This window comes from Macaca nemestrina, chromosome 10 (genome assembly GCF_043159975.1).
Source record: "Macaca nemestrina isolate mMacNem1 chromosome 10, mMacNem.hap1, whole genome shotgun sequence".
Classification (NCBI taxonomy): domain Eukaryota; kingdom Metazoa; phylum Chordata; class Mammalia; order Primates; family Cercopithecidae; genus Macaca; species Macaca nemestrina.
In genome coordinates, this window is record NC_092134.1 from 122,858,402 (window position 1) to 122,872,316 (window position 13,915).

The following is a 13,915-nucleotide window of genomic DNA, read 5'->3' on the forward strand; positions in this document are numbered from 1 at the left end:
GGTGCCTGGCATCTGGTGCTCTATACCTATTGGTGAAATGCATTAAACAGGACAAATTTCAAAAATTATTCTATTAATCTGAATATCTGAAAATGGGGAGGGAAACCAAGGCGACTTACCAGAAGTGGTGTTCTAAGTGGCTGACCATGTTGCTTTTAGTGAATAGTACAATAAGGAATCAAATGGGGACCTGCCATCAAGAGTCACTGAAAAGCTCAGTGACTTAAAAATAGCTTAAATATTTTATCCTCAGCCCATTTTACCAAACAGATATCTTTTAGAAGATAAAAACATTACTCCAGCAAGATTAATGTATTAGCCAATCACTAAGAGGATAATTATTTTATTAAAATTTCAGATTAAATGCTCCTCTCTTAATAAACATTTTAAAAAAAAAACCTTTTATAATGGGCCATTGCTCTTTTATTTTCTTTCTTCTTTTTAGGCTGTTCATAACATTCTTTACATAATGATTAATGCTTTCTTTCAGGTTCCTTAATGCATAGTAGTAGCTAGTGACTTTTTACTTATTACCTATTACTTGTATGATGCTAAGTAAAGATGAGATAAAGCAGTTTGTCAGGCCGGGCACGGTGGCTCACGCCTGTAATCCCAGCACTTTGGGAGGCCGAGGCGGGTGGATCACGAGGTCAGGAGACCGAGACCATCCTGGCTAACATGATGAAACCCCGTCTCTACTAAAAAATACAAAAAATTAGCCGGGCGTGGTGGCAGGCGCCTATAGTCCCAGCTTCTTGGGAGGCTGAGGCAGGAGAATGGTGTGAACCCAGGAACCAGAGCTTGCAGTGAGCCGAGATTGCGCCACTGCACTCCAGCCTGGGCGACAGAGCAAGACTCTCTCTCAAAAAAAACAAAAAACAAAAAACAAAAAAACCGTTTGTCTTAGCAACATCTACAGCAGTGATGGCTAAAAGTCATGGCACCATAATTTACTTGTTATGGGAGACAGAACATGGAAAGAAGAAGTTAAAGTAGGGTCACATGATCTGGGCTTGAAGACACATGATTTAGGTTTAAATCTCAGCTCTACTTGTAACTCACTGTGATGTCTTAGGTATTTCACAACCTCTCTGAGTCTTGGTTTCTACAAAGCAAAGATAAGTATGGCTGCACAGGCCACCTGCCAGGGTCATTAATCAAATGAGATAATGTAGGTGAAAGTGTTTTGTAAACTATAAAACACTTCACAGACAAGGTTTTCCTTATTGTTATTGTCCAATAAAAGATGCTTATAAGTCATATTAAGTTCTAAGAAAAAATAGCATTACTACATTGATGGCTACTATGAGCTAGAGGTACAAGCTATAAAGATAGAATTATTCAAAGAAAAATAAATATGTACTGTCTTTTTTTTTTTTTTTTAGACAGAGTCTCGCTCTATCGCCCAGGCTGGAGTGCAGTGGAGTGATCTTGGCTCACTGCAGCTTCTTCTCCCAGGTTCAAGTGATTCTCCTGCCTCAGCCTCCCGAGTAGCTGGGATTACAGGTGCATGCCACCATGCCCAGCTAATTTTTGTATTTTTTGTAGAGATGGGGTTTCACCATGTTGGCCAGGTTAGTCTTGAACTCCTGACCTCAGTTGATCTGCCCACCTTGGCCTCCCAAAGTGTTGGGATTACAGGTGTGAGCCACTGCACCCAGCCTGTACTATCTTTAAGGACAAAATTTTCCTACTGCTTATTATTTTTTAATGTATAAAATGAACAGAGAGCACACTAGGCTTGAGAGAAACATGAGCCCCTAAAACAACAAAAAATGTGGGTAACAAAGCCTAAATGATTTTGGGCTTTAACAACGGTCTGCATTGATAAGGGTAGGAGTCTTCGAAACCTCCCCTGTTTAATTTATATGCCTGTGCCACTGTCTCATCCCATATCCTCATTTTTGTTGGAATCTCCAGACAGAAGGCAGGGCATAGGTGTTTGTACATCCTCTGCCCTACACAGAAATATCAGTATCTACTTTCTTCTTATTTCATTTTTCTCCGTGATCTTAAGCCTCCCTACTTAGAGAAAATGAGAACTAGCTCTTCCTCACAAACGATGGGAGACCGGTGGAAAAGCAAAGGTTTCTCTACTGCTGAAAGCTCCTTTCTTCTTATAATGAGTGTGGAACATATTGGTTTTGTCTGTGGTGATTTTCAGACCCTAACTTGGCCTGGTACACATTGGTGCCCAATAAACAATTATTGAATAAACAAATTGATTGACCATCACTTGCCTGAATTATTATATTCTCAAGATGGGATATCAATATCTTTTTGCTAATTAATCCATTTAACTATATAAAGAGGATATTACCAGGACTTTGACCTTGGAGTTGCCTATGGATGCAATTCCTCAATATACACTAGTTGTGGAACAGAATACTATTATTAAATCAAATACTTATGACTTGCCTTACTTGGGAAACACTTGTAAATATCCATTTTGGATATTGATAAGGCAATGTCTTTTGTATTACAGGTTTTATTATTTTTTATCATTTAAAACGTTAAAGTCAGTTGAATTCATGTCTAACCAAACTGAACTGAATTTCAAGTCTATGCTGTTAAGTATGATTAATATTTACAAAGGAAAAGAAAGCAGGCTCTTTCCAGGCAAGTTTTATGTTTACAAGTTGTGGAAAGATTGCCTATTTTAACCAGTGGAATTGATCTTGGTGTGATGAACTTTTAAAACAAGATGGACTATGGCCAGTTAGACCCAGAGACACAGAAAATGAATTATAAAAACAAAATATAGGAAAGATAGAGTTGCATTGATGGGCGGCTTTTAATAAAAAATTTAAGCACTAATATTTTTCTATTAATTTTGTTAGATTCATGCATGAATTTTGTACTTGGAGCATTTGAACGAGTTAATATATCAGGTTTGTTCATCTACTTACTGCAGAAGCTGTAATTGCTTGTCATTTTATAGTGCTTTATTTGTTTCACGCTATTGTTTACCATGGCTATCAAGGTTTATAGAATTCTGCCCTTGTTTATAGTGTCCATTTTCTTTCCTTATTCTTGCCAGAAAAACAATTAGCTGCACCTTGTTGCTGTCCTCTGTGCCTTTTCTCTTGCTTACGTCCCAAGTTTCTGCCTAACTGGTTGGGGGAATACTTCTGGGCTTGCCACTGTAATTTGTTTAATCAGGTCCAGGTCATGGGAACAGAGCAATGATTCTGAGAATGATTTGCCCTCAGCTGAGGTCTGGCCACCCTAGAGAACAGACTTCACGTTATGGGAACAACAGCATCCTGTTTCAAAGCAGGGGACACGTAGCCCTGAGAAATCATTTGGGGAAAATAATTTGAAAATTAACCTGAAAATGGGGGATGCTGGAACAGAATACCTGCTATGCCTGAATGGCAATTGCCATTGGTCATATACTTTGCCTCAATTGTCTGGCCTTAGTTAAAATGATTATTTTTTTTGTTGCTTCTATTTCATAAGCAAGCACATTCATACATCAGTCAAATCTTTCCTTTTGGATACCACTGAAACTTTTCCTGTATTATAATTAAATTATAATTATTAATTCATTTATCAAAATACAATTTCTCTAGTAGAGAACTAGATATAACAATTACAAAAAGTTATATTATAGGCCAGACATGGTGGCCCATGCCTGTAATCCCAGCCCTCTGGGATGCCGAGGTGGGCGAATTACTTGAGCTCAGGGGTTCGAGGCCAGCCTGGGCAACATGGCAAAAACTGGTCTCCACAAAAACTACAAAAATTACCTAGGCATGGTGGCACATGCCTGTAGTCCCAGCTACTTGTGGGGCTAAGGCAGGAGGATGGCTTAAGCCCGGGAGGTCAAGGCTGCAGTGAGCTGTGATTGTGCCACTGCACTTCAGCCAGGGTGACAAAGTGAGACGTTGTCTCCAAAAAAATAAAATAAAAATTTAAAAATGTTGTCTTATCAACCCGCCTTATTAATCAGAAGAAAAAGAAAGAAAAATATGTTATAATAAGTGGAACATTTTGACATTCTCTAAAGATGTCCCTGGGCATTAAAGGCAGACCACTAGAATAATGGTACAGTAACATAATAGCTCTATTCTCATTCTACCCCCATGTTTGCTCACATATACAGTAGACTTAGTAATTGCATAAATGTCTTTAGCCTCAATGTGCTACAAGGGTTTTGTAAAATTATATCTAAGAACCACTTTTGTTCCATTTGGAACTTTCCCATGGAAAGTAATTAAAGTTTCCTTTTTTCCCCCACAAACTTTTTCTGAAAGTATTATTTGCTGACCCCAAAAGGATTTGGGAAACAATAATGGATATTTACTTAAAGTGAATGCTGTGGAACATGTGAATAAAAACAAACTGTTGGGCTATGGTAATATGCTTTGGATATTACAATTTTAAATATGCTTCTGTTGGGCACAGTGGTTCACATCTGTAATCCCAGCATTTTGGGAGGATGAAGGGAGAAGATGGTTTGAGTCCAGGAGCTGGCAAGCAGCCTGGGCAACATAGTGAGCCCTCCATCTCTACAAAAAAAAATTTTTTTTAATTAACCAGATAGGCTGGGTACGGTGGCTCACGCCTGTAATCTCAGCACTCTGGGAGGCCGAGGCGGGCGGATCACGAGGTCAAGAGATAGAGACTATACTGGTGAATATGGTGAAACCCCGTCTCTACTAAAAATACAAAAATTAGCTGGGCGTGGTGGTGCACACCTCTAGTCCCAGCTACTCGGGAGGTTGAGGCAAGAGAATCGCTTGAACCTGGGAGGTGGAGGTTGCAGTGAGCCCAGGTCATACCACTGCACTCCAGCTTGATGACAGAGCAAGACTCTGTCTCAAAAGAAAAAAAAGAAAAAAAATTAGCCAGGTGTGGTGGCACTCACCTGTAGTCCCAGCTCTTGGGAGGCTGAGATAAGAGGATCCTTGAGCCCAGGAGTCCAAGGTTACAGTGAGCTATGATTGTGCCATTGTACTCCAGCCTGGGTGACAGAGCAAGACCTTGTCTGGAAAACAAACAAACAAACAAAAAAGCTGCTTATTTTCAGTTCAAAATACTATTAAAATAAACTTTGTGGCCAGGTGAGGTGGCTCACGCCTGTAATTCCAGCACTTTGGGAGGCTGAGGTGGGCGGATCACGGGGTCAGGAGATCGAGACCATCCTGGCAACATGGTGAAACCCCGTCTCTACTAAAATACAAAAAAATTAAACAGATGTGATGGCACGCACCTACAGTCCCAGCTACATGGGAGGGTGAGGCAGGAGAATTGCTTGAACCTGGGAGGTGGAGGTTGCAGTGAGCTGAGATCGTGCCACTGCACTCCAGCCTGGGCGACAGAGCAAGACCCCATCTCAAAACAAAAAACAAAAACAAAAACAAAAAACAAAAAACTTTGCCATATGCACAGGATTCCTAATGATTGACTTATGATTGTTGCAAATCCAGCTAGAACATAATATTTGGGAAAATCTGATCTTTATTGGGCAATCCAGTCAAGGGTGGGGGTTGGTATGGTAGGACATGAGGTTCTCATAACATTCTCATGAAAGTTCAGTGGCCAGAGGAAAACAAAATAAGTCTTTTGTGTCCTTATCATGTTTGCGTAAAAAGAAAAAAGCTGCTCTAAAAAATTGCATAATAGAAAGTACTCATAGTTAGAGCTTTAAAAGATTGCAATACACGGGACATGCATGTCATTTAATTATGCACTGATTTACCTGTTCAGACATGTCTTTGCTGTCCCTAGGTATTCATTAGAAGTTCAAATAGAATTACAATGAAGATTTTAAGTACTTAGCAACATACATATACAGCATTTGTATAATTACATGCAACAGCAAAGTTTGTTTTAGAGTTAGATACGTGCATATAAAACAAATGACATTTCCTAAGATTATGGTTCCATGTGTTAATTTTCAGCGGAAAAAAAGGCATAACTTTCCCAGTAAAAATCTATTCTTTCCCACCAGTGCTGAAATTTAGTGTATTAGGTAATGGAATTTTATCAGAATGCATGCATGTCAACTGTTGTTTAACTTGGGGAACACACATAAACTCTTAGGCAGATTTAAAATATGATAAGTGTATTGAGACAGTATCCAAACTGTTTGCCCTCCTTTGGCAATCTTTCAAAGGCTATATATATGTATATAATTACATATATACACACACACACATATATATATATAAAGTCCCCTCTCTTCCTTCAACTCTTACTGAATTGGTTAAGGTTCCCAATATTACAGAATTTGTAGTATACAAAGAAAGTAGACCAAACAATTAAATACTAGCTCTGTATTGCAGGAACAACCAGAATTCAAGATAAGAATAGAGAAACTTTTAGGAGTCTTTTTTTTTCTTTATGAGTAAGTCTACCACACCCATAAGAAGATGACAAAGTTCAATGGGTGAATAAGTACAAGCTTCCCTTGAAACAATGGTTCGCAGATTTTTTTTCAGTGACTCTTTGACCAGCAAAATGCCACATATCCTCTACTCTTTTTCCTGGTAATCAGTGCTTTTCTTTTCTTTTTTTTGAGACAGGATCTCACTCTGTCAACCAGGTTGGAGTGCAGTGGTGCCATTACGGCTCACTGCAACCTCAAACTCCCAGGCTCACATGATCCTCCCACCTCACTCTCCTGAATAGCTGAGACTGCAGGTGCATGACATCACGTCCAGGTAATTTTTTAATTTTTATTTTTAGTAGAGACGAGGTCTTGCTATATTGCACAGGCTGATCTTGAAACCCTGGACTTGGCCGGGAGCAGTGGCTCACACTTGTAATCCCAGCACTTTGGGACGCCGAGGTGGGCTGATCAGGAGGTCAGGAGATCAAGACCACGGTGAAACCCCATCTCTACCAACAATACAAAAAATTAGCCAGGCATGGTGGCGGGCGCCTGTAGTCCCAGCTACTTGGGAGGCTGAGGTTGGAGAATGGCGTGAACCCGGGAGGCAGAGCTTGCAGTAAACCGAGATCGCGCCACTGCACTCCAGCCTGGGAGAGAGAGCGAGACTCCCTCTCAAAAAAGAAGGAAAAGAAAAGAAAAGAAAAGAAAAGAAAAGAAAAGAAAAGAAAAGAAAAGAAAAGGAAAGAAGGAAGGAAGGAAGGAAGGAAGGAAGGAAGGAAAGAAGGAAGGAAAGAAAGAAAGAAAGAAAGAAAGAAAGAAAGAAAGAAAGAAAGAAAGAAAGAAAGAAAGAAAGAAAGAAAGAAAGAAAGAAACCCTGGGCTCAACTGTTCCTCTGGCCTCCCAAAGTGAAAGAAAGAAAGAAAGAAAGAAAGAAAGAAAGAAAGAAAGAAAGAAAGAAAGAAAGAAAGAAAGAAAGAAAGAAAGAAGAGAGAGAGAGAGAGAGAGAGAGAAAGAAAGAAAGAAGGAAAGAAAGAAAGAAAGAAAGAAAGAAAGAAAGAAAGAAAGAAAGAAAGAAAGAAAGAAAGAAAGAAACAAACAAACAAACAAACCCTGGGCTCAACTGTTCCTCTGGCCTCCCAAAGTGTTGGAATTACAGGCCTGAGCCACCATGCCTGGCAATAAGCACTGTTCTGAAGGCTACTTCTGAAGTGGTTCATAAGCCAATCCCTTACTAGCTTAATACCTCCCGAATTTAACAGCAGTTTAATGCTCCAAGAATACAAACATGAAGGCTCTCAGGAATAAGCCAATAAATTTAATTGTGCTAGCATAGTGCTTGAATTCAAGAAAATAGGGAAATACAAGCCTTTAATGCCTTTCTGTCTGCAGAAGGGAAAACTCATGTAGAAATAGTTATGCTTTAAAAATGTTAATGATGCCATTGTGGTGGTAATCTAGGACTATGGGTCCTGATAGAAATTCTTGATGGTTGGAAAAGGAGATGAAATATTCTAAACCACCAAGCATTCCTCCCTGCAACTCCTTCACAAATGGTGGGAAGGTGTATTTGTCTTGGAGTTTACCACCTTCCTTTGTTTAGAGAGGACTCACATTTCATGAGCGAAGTATTTGTAAATTAATTAAGTAAACAGCAATTTTTAAAGGTGGGTATTTGTAATTGAAGTGCCCACAATTACCTTTGGGGAAGCCCATTGATAAAGTCATCCCCCAATATATGCCAAGTCTGCCGAATTCTTTTGGGGGTAACTGTCTCTTGGAAGAGACTTTGGTTACATGACCTGGCTCTGCCTCTTCTAGCTGAGCCAGAGACGGGGCTTGGGGATATGTTATTTGGGAGAGGAGAGAGAGAAAAGAAGACCTTTTATCTTGAGAATGTTAAATGGTTTCTGTGAAGGTGCCAGAATCCTGGAGCCCAAAGAAAGAGTCTGCCTGAAGAGTCCTTCCGAAATGGCATGCCAATAGTCTCTAGGTTCTAGGATGAACATCTCATCTCCACATTCATATTTTCCTTTTCTTTATTATAATCCTTTGCAGTTTCTTCAAGCCTTAGTAAAATATGCTAAAATGTTGGTTAGCAGTATTTTCTGAATTCAAGGTGTGGGGGGATCCATTTCTTTCTTTTTTTTTTTTTTTGAAAAGGAGCCTCACTCTGTTGCTCAGGCTGGAGTGCAGTGGCGCGATCTCAGCTCACTGCAACCTCCGTCTCCTAGGTTCAAACGATTCTCCTGCCTCAGCCTCCTGAGCAGCTGGGACTACAGGGGCACACCACCACGCCCGGCTAAGTTTTGTATTTTCAGTAGAGATGGGGTTTTGCCATATTGACCAGGCTGGTCTGGGGGGATCCATTTCTATGTTTTGGGGGGAATCTGTGTCTATATTCTGGGGAGACTAAATAGCCTCCAGCCAGCATAATCAGTGGAGAAATCTGATGTAGCAGCCCAGAGGGAGTTGACCCAAGACACCCATGATGGATTTGTGAAATATGAGAATTTACTATCTTCATAAAATCTAGGGGAGGGACTAGACTCCCTGCATTCCCTTGGATGAAGGCTTTTATCCTTTTTATTTAGCAATTATAGAGAAAAGTGACCCACATAGGCTAGTGAAGTTGTGTTATGTAATTCATTTTGTAAAAATGTATGAAATTTAGTCAGGCGTGGTGGTGCACACCTGTAGTCACAGCTACTCAGGAGGCTGTGGTGGGAGGATCACCTGAGCCCAGGAGCTCAAGGTTACAGTGAGCTATGATTGTGCCACTGTGCTCCAGCCTGGGTGACAGAGGAAGTCCCCATCCTTAAAAACAACAACAAAAAAGGATGTAAGAAATAAAATCCTATGTCACTCTGATGGACCAGTATCTGGGCAGTAAAGTAAGAGGATCATGTAGACAATTCCAGAACAACTTGGAGGATGCAAAAAGGAAGCTTTAAATATAAAAGTCTATTATCTCTCTGCTAAATGCGATACTTTACTATTGTGTAAGAACATATGCAAAAAATACACAGGCACACCAAAAGAATAATTTTAAGTGCATATTAATAAAACATCATAAAAGGACTACAGTTTGCTCATTATGGTCGGAAATGCACACACGCAAAGCTAGGAAACACATTCCTGCCCTTGAGAAGTTTACCATTATAAAATCCAATTTGCATTACAAATTGAGAGACACAAATAACAGACCAAAGAAAGCATATGCAGAAATCTGTATCTGTTTTCCAGACAGGACATACCACTCTTGACTGCAATGACGAAGAAGGCATAGAATGAGGTGACTACTCTGAAACCAGATTTGGGACAAGTAAGAGGAGCTGGCGGTGGCAGTTCTTCAGAAGAACAGTTGAGATTATCAGTGGGCCCTCTACTTTGTCAGATGTGTTTGTTTCTCTTAAGCAGGGAGGAGAATGGAGCAGTCCACTAAGGGAGGGACTGTTTAGTACAGAAGTGCAGAGTAGAAACTCTAAAGCCATACTACCTGATTTCCAACTTAGGTAAGTGACTTCATTAATCCACCTATTTTTCTCAAGAGATCCCCTTATTTTCAAGGACAAGAATCAATCTAGATGAATCACTAAAGTGGTGATGTTTTATGACTTGCTTTAAATATTTCCACCCAGGTGTAGATGAGGTCTTATGTGATGATTCTGGATGCAATTGGTTTCTGCCTACTCTGGATTCATTTTGAAATTAAAATTAATCTTGGTTGGGAGCAATGGAATTATAGTAAGGTGGCTTCTTTTCCTATAATTGAGTTTAGGCCTGTGTCTTTCTAGATCTAGGATACAGATGGACTCAGGGGCCATTTCCAGGTTGATTAGGAGCAAATATGTTGGCTATAGACTTGTAGTGCCATTAGAATGATTTCTTTTGCCTCTTTGGTGTTTCTGCTGTAGCCTACCATCCAGTAGCATGGCAGTCTCATAGAGTGAAGGGAGCAATGGCAGAAGAAGAGCCAACATGGTATAATTGGTATGAGACAGAAACTGTGTTGTCTGGTTATTGAGCAGCTTTATAGGGCCATGTTGGTTTGAAAATACTAACAGCAAAATTCTGCAACACTAAAGGCATTCTCTTGAGATCCTAAACAGCCTTAAAAAAAAAGTGATGTGCTATTAAAAATTGTAGCAAATACATTACACTTAATTTCCTTCTTTTTTTTTAAAAAAAATTAAAAGACAGGGTCTTGATCTGTTATCCAGGCTGGAGTGCAGTGGTGTAATCATAGCTTCCTGAAGCCTCAAACTCAATTCTCCTGTTTTAGCCTCCTGAGTAGCTGGGATTATAGGTGCAAGCCCCCACACCTGGCTTAATTTCTGCCCTTTAAAAAGAAAAAGAATGGCAGTGACATTGTTCTGTACTACATAAACTTTGTTTAACAATAGTCAGTTTTTTCTGTAATATAGCACTTTTCTGAGCTGATGTTAAAGCGTGAACTAAAGACTAGGAAAAGAAAGGTAGGAGAAAGGTGGATAATAAAAAACAAACAATACTGCACAGGAAAGGGATGGATATAAAAATATGCTCCAAATACTTTTAACAAAGTGTAGTTGTTGTTGTTGTTTTGTTTTGTTTTTTTGAGACAGGGTCTCACTCTGTCACTCAGGTTAGAGTGTGGTGGTGTGATCTTGGCTTACTGTAACCTCTGCCTCCTGGGTTCAAGTGATTCTCCTGCCTCAGCCTCCCAAGTAATTGAGATTACAGGTGCCCACCACCACGCCCAGCTACTTTTGTATTTCTTTTAGTAGAGACAGGGTTTTACCATGTTGGCCAGGCTGGTCTCAAACTCGTGACCTGAAGTGATCCACCCACTTCAGTCTCCCAAAATGCTAGGATTACAGGTGTGAGTCACCGCACTGGCCAAAGTATAGTTTTTATACTTGCAATATTTCAGGTTAGAGTTCCAGAAACTACACAAAGATTCAATGAGTCATTGTTCAACTTTTCTTGAAGATAGCACTATCCTTAGTTTTATAGATGGACAATCTAAACTACACATTACAAAAGAAAATAATTGCAGGTAACAAAGTCAGGGCTCCTAACTCTTGGTTCCTGCTTCAGCCACTCACTCCTCTGAAAAAGTTCCAATTGTCTGGAAACTTTGATCTAGAATCTTCGCTCTAGACGTTTCCAGAAAGAAGTTATCCTTAGTATTGTGCATTTATCATGGCTAGGATAAAAATCTGCTTTTGCATTCTGTCACTTTTATTTGAGATGGGCATGTGAGATATTGCAAAATTCTGAAATTTGCCGATAGTGGCGGTTCAGTTACCTGGTTTCGTTTGAAGTGTCTTTCTTTCCCATATACAGAGTCTGTACTGTACTCAAAACTTCTTAATTTCTCATTTCTTTGAGCCCCTTAGAGCCAAGAAACTAGTTTGCTAGGAAGTTTCTCCCTCATATGTAATTACCACATCCTGAGCAAACTTGAGGTCAAGTGGTTGGGGATGACCTGAGCCCATGGACAAACCACATGATGTCAAGATTAGGTCCTCCAGAGTTCCCTTCCTTCTCAGCCCAAATACTGAATGGAGTATGGAGCAGCAGATTTCTTAAATTAGCAGCGGATTATTTGAAGTTAGAGTCACTTTAGTGCTCAGTGGACACAAGGTACTCCTTTGGCTAATTTAAAGTCTTAGGCCTGGCTGAGATAAGAAGTAAAAACAGCAAATTTGTTTTATCCCTTAATATCTGAAAGGTCTGGCTGGAAACAGTGGCTCATGCCTGTAATCCCAGCACTTTGGGAGACCGAGGGAGGTAGATCACTTGAGACCAGGGGTTCAAGACCAGCTTGACCAACATGGCAAAACCCTGTCTACTAAAAATACAAAAATTAGCTGGGCATGATGTTGCATGCCTGTAATCCCAGTTACGTGGGAGGCTGAGGCATAGGAATCGCTTGAACCTGGGAGGCAGAGGTTGCAATGAGCCAAGATCGTGCCACTGCCCTCCAGCCTGGGCAACAGAGAAAGACTCCATCTAAAAAAAAAAAAACAAAAAACAAAACTCAAAGGTCTGTACCCTAAGGTTCTTTCTCCTCAGTTGAATGTTTCCTTGGCCTGAACAAGGAAAACTGTAACTAAGTAGTAAATCGTAGCAGTCTGCATCTTGTGGCTGCTTTTACTCTTGCAGAGATCCACCTGGCCAGCACATTTGATTACGGATTGACATTGGTGAGTCTTGCACGGTTATGCAAGGCTCAGTTGGTCCCTGAACTTTAGCTGAGTGGTCCAAGTGGTCAAGAGATGCCTCCTGGAAGCCACATACAAGTACATACAAGTAGAGTCCTTGCTTCTATAGAAACATGTGCTTATCTCAGGACAAAGCTGCCAGAAATTATAGTCACCCTTCTACATGACTGAAAACTCAAGGCTTCACTCCCATGCTATAGCAGGCAAAAGCCATCTGCCCACCTGTTAAATCTGCGTGGCTAATATAAGCCTCTACAAACCACTGAGGTGAAAATGCCTTGCCATAAGCTGAAGTCTAAGTCCCTCGACCACCTGTTCTTACCCTGCCAAAAGCCACTCCTGCATGCTTTTTTCCTTCTCCTAATTCCACCACATATTCTCTTTGATTTATCAATGTTAATAGCCAGTTCATCAAACTTTGGGGTCTCTGTAGAGGTCCACCCAACAGTGTCCTTCTTTTCCTTCTGGCTTCTGAACCAATTGAGAAATAAGGTACAAGAATAAGATAAAAATGTCCAAACTTTGCCATTACCCATAAAGCCTTAATATAAGAACAAAATGGACTTCTTCATACTTAACCCAATTCCACAATGAAAGTCATAACCATGCTGGACTTGGAGACCACATGGAGTATTTTACTTGGCCACATTTGTTGGAGGTGAAGAAGGCAGCAGTACCAGTTCAGATTAGCCTTATCATGTTGTACTGTTTCGTAATTCAAAGAAATCTCATTGTGTTGAGTAATTTGGGATTCAGCAGGAATTCAACAGTACCCGTTGTCTAGAATAATAATATAAATCAAAGGAATCTCTCCTTTACCCTCTCTTATGAAGTTTAGCGTGTAACAACTGCTTTCTGTTCATTACAGCTTTGTTTCATTTTTCCAGAAACACTGGTTAGATCTGTTTTAAATCAGCCGCCAATCAGCTTAGCTACAACTGGTAAACAACAATATTGTTCTGCTGAGGTCTGGTTAGACTTCTAGAGGAAGATGAGTGGCATCTCAGCTTGGAAGAACTGGTTTTTATTGTTGTTTTGTCATGGTAATTGTTATTGGTGTTCATGGTGTGTGTTTTTGTATGTGTAGGTATGGCAGTGAGGACTGAAGAATTTTATAAGAAATACCGTTTTTTCTTTTTTGAGACAGAGTTTCCCTCTGTCACCCAGGCTGGAGTGTAATGGCATTATCTCAGATCATTGCAACCTCTGCTTTCTGGGTTCAAGCAATTCTCCTGCCTCAACCTCCCGAGTAGCTGGGATTACAGGTGCCCACCACCATGCCTAGCTAATTTTTGTATTTGTAGTAGAGATGGGGTTTCACCACGTTGACCAGGCTGGTCTTGAACTCATGACTTCAGGGAGG